Source organism: Castor canadensis, chromosome 10 (genome assembly GCF_047511655.1).
Source record: "Castor canadensis chromosome 10, mCasCan1.hap1v2, whole genome shotgun sequence".
Lineage (NCBI taxonomy): Eukaryota > Metazoa > Chordata > Mammalia > Rodentia > Castoridae > Castor > Castor canadensis.
Window position 1 is genome coordinate 144,719,763 of NC_133395.1, and position 6,094 is coordinate 144,725,856.

At 44.2% G+C, this 6,094-nt stretch overlaps 1 non-coding gene across 1 annotated transcript; it reads right to left on the bottom strand.

The window, feature by feature from the left end:
- Positions 1 to 41: 41 nt before the first annotated feature.
- On the bottom strand, positions 42 to 129 carry LOC141413177 (small nucleolar RNA SNORD28). The gene has a single exon (XR_012437988.1). It is a non-coding gene; the product is annotated as a small nucleolar RNA SNORD28 (small nucleolar RNA).
- Positions 130 to 6,094: the final 5,965 nt, after the last annotated feature.

Below are 6,094 nucleotides of genomic sequence, written 5' to 3' on the forward strand. Positions count from 1 at the left end.
GTGTAATATGAAAAAATAAACTCTTACTTAAAAAATACAGCTGCCATCAGAACTCTAATATACCATTAACTCTCACACCTCACAGAGCATCAGAAGCCTGTGACATGCTTTTGTTTTTATTTTTTTGACATACGGTCTGGCTGTTTTGCCCAGACTGGCCTCGTACTTCTGGGTTCAACCATCCACCTGTCTCAGCCTCCTGAGTAGCTGGGACCACAGGAGTGGTTTTTGAAATACAGCTTTTCAATAGGGATTAAAAACGGATGAAAAGGCAGACCAGAGAGGATTTTTAAGGCAATGATGCTATTCTTTAGGACATTATAATGGAGGGTACATGATTTTTTTTTTCATTTTTCTTTTATTATTCATATGTGCATACAAGGCTTGGTTTATTTCTCCCCCCTGACCCCACCCCCTCCCTTAACACCCACTCCACCCCCTCCCGCTCCCCCCCTCAATACCCAGCAGAAACTATTTTGCCCTTATCTCTAATTTTGTTGTAGAGAGAGTATAAGCAATAATAGGAAGGTACAAGGGTTTTTGCTAGTTCAGATGAGGATAGCTATACAGGGAGTTGACTTGCATTGATTTCCTGTGCGTGGGTGTTACCTTCTAGGTTAATTCTTTTTGATCTAACCTTTTCTCTAGTTCCTGTTCCCCTTTTCCTATTGGCCTCAGTTGCTTTTAAGGTATCTGCTTTAGTTTCTCTGCGTTAAGGGCAACAAATGCTAGCTAGTTTTTTAGGTGTCTTACCTATCCTCACCCCTCCCCTGTGTGCTCTCGCTTTTATCATGTGCTCATAGTCCAATCCCGTTGTTGTGTTTGCCCTCGATCTAATGTCCACATATGAGGGAGAACATACGATTTTTGGTCTTTTGGGCCAGGCTAACCTCACTCAGAATGATGTTCTCCAAGTCCATCCATTTACCAGCGAATGATAACATTTCATTCTTCATGGCTACATAAAATTCCATTGTGTATAGATACCACATTTTCTTAATCCATTCATCAGTGCTGGGGCATCTTGGCTGTTTCCATAACTTGGCTATTGTGAATAGTGCCACAATAAACATGGATGTGCAGGTGCCTCTGGAGTAACAGTCTTTTGGGTATATCCCCAAGAGTAGTATTGCTGGATCAAATGGTAGATCGATGTCCAGCTTTTTAAGTAGCCTCCAAATTTTTTTCCAGAGTGGTTGTACTAGTCTACATTCCCACCAACAGTGTAAGAGGGTTCCTTTTTCCCCGCATCCTCGCCAACACCTGTTGTTGGTGGTGTTGCTGATGATGGCTATTCTAACAGGGGTGAGGTGGAATCTTAGTGTGGTTTTAATTTGCATTTCCTTTATTGCTAGAGATGGTGAGCATTTTTTCATGTGTTTTCTGGCCATTTGAATTTCTTCTTTTGAGAAAGTTCTGTTTAGTTCACGTGCCCATTTCTTTACTGGTTCCTTAGTTTTGGGAGAATTTAGTTTTTTAAGTTCCCTGTATATTCTGGTTATCAGTCCTTTGTCTGATGTATAGTTGGCAAATATTTTCTTCCACTCTGTGGGTGTTCTCTTCAGTTTAGAGACCATTTCTTTTGATGAACAGAAGCTTTTTAGTTTTATGAGGTCCCATTTATCTATGCTATCTCTTAGTTGCTGTGCTGCTGGGGTTTCATTGAGAAAGTTCTTACCTATACCTACTAACTCCAGAGTATTTCCTACTCTTTCTTGTATCAACTTAAGAGTTTGGGGTCTGATATTCAGATCCTTGATCCATTTTGAGTTAATCTTGGTATAGGGTGATATACATGGATCTAGTTTCAGTTTTTTGCAGACTGCTAACCAGTTTTCCCAGCAGTTTTTGTTGAAGAGGCTGCTATTTCTCCATCGTATATTTTTAGCTCCTTTGTCAAAGATAAGTTGCTTATAGTTGTGTGGCTTCATATCTGGATCCTCTATTCTGTTCCACTGGTCTTCATGTCTGTTTTTGTGCCAGTACCATGCTGTTTTTATTATTATTGCTTTGTAATATAGTTTGAAGTCAGGTATTGTGATACCTCCTGCATTGTTCTTTTGACTGAGTATTGCCTTGGCTATTCGTGGCCTCTTGTGTTTCCATATAAATTTAACAGTAGATTTTTCAATCTCTTTGATGAATGTCATTGGAATTTTGATGGGAATTGCATTAAACATGTAGATTACTTTTGGGAGTATAGACATTTTTACTATGTTGATTCTACCAATCCATGAGCATGGGAGATCGCTCCACTTTCTATAGTCTTCCTCAATCTCTTTCTTCAGAAGTGTATAGTTTTCCTTGTAGAGGTCTTTCACATCTTTTGTTAGGTTTACACCTAGGTATTTGATTTTTTTTGAGGCTATTGTAAATGGAATTGTTTTCATACATTCTTTTTCCGTTTGCTCATTGTTAGTGTATAGAAATGCTAATGATTTTTCTATGTTGATTTTATATCCTGCTACCTTGCTATAGCTATTGATGATGTCTAGAAGCTTCTGAGTAGAGTTTCTTGGGTCTTTAAGGTATAGGATCATATAGTCTGCAAATAGGGATATTTTGACAGTTTCTTTACCTATTTGTATTCCTTTTATTCCTTCTTCTTGCCTAATTGCTCTGGCTAGGAATTCCAGTACTATGTTGAAAGGAGTGGAGATAGTGGGCATCCTTGTCTGGTTCCTGATTTTAGAGGGAATGGTTTTAATTTTTCTCCGTTAAGTATAATGCTGGCTGTAGGTTTGTCATATATAGCTTTTATAATGTTGAGGAACTTTCCTTCTATTCCTAGTTTTCTTAGAGCTTTTATCATGAAATGATGTTGGATCTTATCAAAGGCTTTTTCTGCATCTATTGAGATGATCAAGTGGTTTTTGTCTTTGCTTCTGTTAATGTGGTTTATTACGTTTATTGATTTTCGTATGTTGAACCACCCCTGCATCCCTGGGATGAAGCCTACCTGGTCGTGGTGAATAATCTTTTTGATGTGTTGCTGAATTCGATTTGCCATTATTTTGTTGAGGATTTTTGCATCAATGTTCATTAAGGAGATTGGCCTATAGTTCTCCTTTTTGGAGGTGTCTTTGCCTGGTTTTGGGATAAGTGTAATACTGGCTTCATAAAATGTGTTTGGCAGTTTTCCTTCCCTTTCTATTTCATGGAAGAGTTTAAGGAGGGTTGGTATCAGTTCTTCTTTAAAGGTCTGATAGAATTCAGCAGAGAATCCATCAGGTCCTGGACTTTTCTTTTTGGGGAGACTCTTGATTGCTGCTTCAATTTCATTTTGTGTTATAGGTCTATTCAGGTGATTAATTTCCTCTTGGTTCAGTTTTGGAGGGTACATGATTTTTTTCCAATTTGTTCAAACCCATAGGATGTGCAATACTAAGAATGAGCCCTTAACTGTGAACTTGAGTGATTGTGATATCAGCAACTTTAGCAGAGGAATGGGTCTGGGGGGATCATGGGAGAGGCTGTGCCAGGTGTGTGTGTGTGTGTGTGTGTGAGAGAGAGGAGAGAGAGAGAGAGAGAGAGAGAGAGAGAGAGAGAGAGAGAGAGAGAGAGAGAGAGAGAGAGAAAGAGTGTGTGTGTGTGTGTAGGGAGGGAATGGGAAATGTCTATTTTCTGCTCTCTTTGGCTGGGCACCTGAAGTTGCTTTAAAAAACAAAATCTATCAATTTCACATTTTCCTATGACAGTTAGAAAATGAAAATGTGTTTGTGTCATATTTCTTTCTACAGGGTTATCTGAGGCGTCTGTCTGTCCTGGCAACATGCTGTGTGTGAATAAAGGGTGGAGTTTATAGCCAGGGTCTGAAGGGGCTGGGCCATGATCACTTGCAGCTCATGAAAGGGCAGAGACTCTGGGAGGGAGAATTTCAGGCCTTTCCAATGGATCAGGGTATATCTGCTCTTGTATTTATTGGGGCTCTATCTGAGTTTAATGCTCTATGGAGAAGGACCTAGAAGAGAAGTGACTGTCCCATTGTATTCCTGAAGGAGACTGAGGCCTTGAGAGAGGCTGGGGTTTATTTACAGCCCAGATTGGGAGCTCAGATCTTCGTTCTTAGGTGCATTGAACAGGCACAAACACAGGGCTTCTTGGGTGGGGTAGGAAATGATTTCTTCCTCCTTTCATGCTTTATCTCTTTTTTTAGAGCAGATTCACTGAGTACAAAGTATGGAGAGAGTTCCCATGTCACCTTCCACCTCCCACATGGTCTCCCCACTATCAGCGTCCTCACCAGGATGGCAAGCACAGGGCTGATGGTAGTTTCAGCTCTGTCCTTGAGGGGGTTAAGCCCTCATGGTGGGGTGGTAACTGGACACAACACCCCATACCAGACAGTGACAGGACCAGAAGGGCTAGTGCCATAGAGCCAGGGGTTCTGGAGGGGAGACCAGAGGACACAAGTCCAGAGAGTCACAGTCAGAGCCATTATAGAAAGTTCTCCACTGAATGATATGAATCGAGAAGGAGGGCCACTGAGGACTGGATTGTAAATTCACAGAGAAAAGGGGTTCATAGGCACCCAGAAACCAGCAGGCTCCTCTCCCCCGTCCCCGTTTCAGGTGCAAAGTCAGGTGAGAACAGCATTGGACTTGGACCTCGGGTTTGACCCTGAGTGAATAGGAGCGTCACACTTAGCAGAGGTGGCAGGTGGGTGGCCACCTGCAACCAAGACTCTGCCAGCCTTTTACCTGACCCCTGCTCTGAGCTCCCCCTTTATTACCTCATTTAGGGACCCCAAGCCCTATACCTGACCCCTGCTCTGAACTCCCCCTTTATTAACTCATTTAGGGCAGAAACTGTCACCCCAGGGTGCGTTCAGCCTTTGACTTCTCATGTTATTGGGAGGTGGGAGGAAGGTTGTTTGGGGTTTTTAGTTGAGATCCATGCACATCTGCTGAGATAGGTGTAATTCTCAGATAATGCCCTAGTTAACAGAGTCCCTTTAGGGAAAGCACGGTAGCTGATCACTATTTGGATCAGCTGGGACCACCTTCCCCAGCCCCTTCATCCTCCAGTGTCACCTTTCACCCACTGCTTAGTTGAAGACTAAGGACCATCCTCAAGAGGCAGCTGGTGCTCTGGTTAGTTCTGGCTCCTAGGCCTGACTGCAGGATTCTCGGCTATACTCCCAGCTGTACATGGGCATGACAGCCCCTGTTCCTGCTGGGTTGTGGATCAAGAGAGAAAGCACTAGTTAACAGAGTCCCTTTAGGGAAAGCACGGTAGCTGATCACTATTTGGATCAGCTGGGACCACCTTCCCCAGCCCCTTCATCCTCCAGTAACTGTGGCACCTTTCACCCACTGCTCAGCCAGACTGAGGACCTTAAGAGCCAGCAAGTGTCATGATTAGATCTGGATTTTGGGACTGACTGTTGAGTTTCCAGCTTGACTCCCAGCTGTACTTGGCCAGTACAGTGAGGCTAGCCATGGGCCTGCCTAACAGGGAGGTGAGCAAGCGAGAAGAGTGAGCTCTGTGCCCCAGCAAGAACCTGCAATATAGCAAGGGTAAATGTCCCTTAGAAGCAGCTGCTGCCTCCTCTCTCACCCTCCCTTGGCCACTTGCCCCACAGCCCTGTCACACCCATCAGCTGCACATTCAGAAACTGTCTTAAGGGAAACCTGGCTGACCCCTACCTCACCACACCTGAACAAGCCACCACCATCTATCACTGGGATGTCCCAGCAGTCTGTTCACTGGTCACCAGAGCGAACAACAGAGGAATGGGCACCTCTGAAGTCTCCCAAGCTCAGCCATAGGAAACTCGATGTCCTTCCCATGGCACAGACCCTGCAGGATGTGGTCCAGTGTCCTCAGACCCCTCTCTCCCCTTCCTCTCCCCTTCTCCACACTGCAGCCACACTGCCCTCCTTTGTCCTTCCCCAGAAGCTGAGCTGCCATGTGCCTCAGCACTGTCCCTTCACCAGGATGTTCTCCCACAGACCTTGCCTGGCTGCCTGTGACATGGCTCTCAGGTCTGAGATCCTAGGTGACATCTATCTCAGGGGGCCTTCCCTGACCACGCTGTCCTCTCACTGAGGTGTCCTCGGTGTCTCCCATCCCAAGCCATTCTGAGGAACAC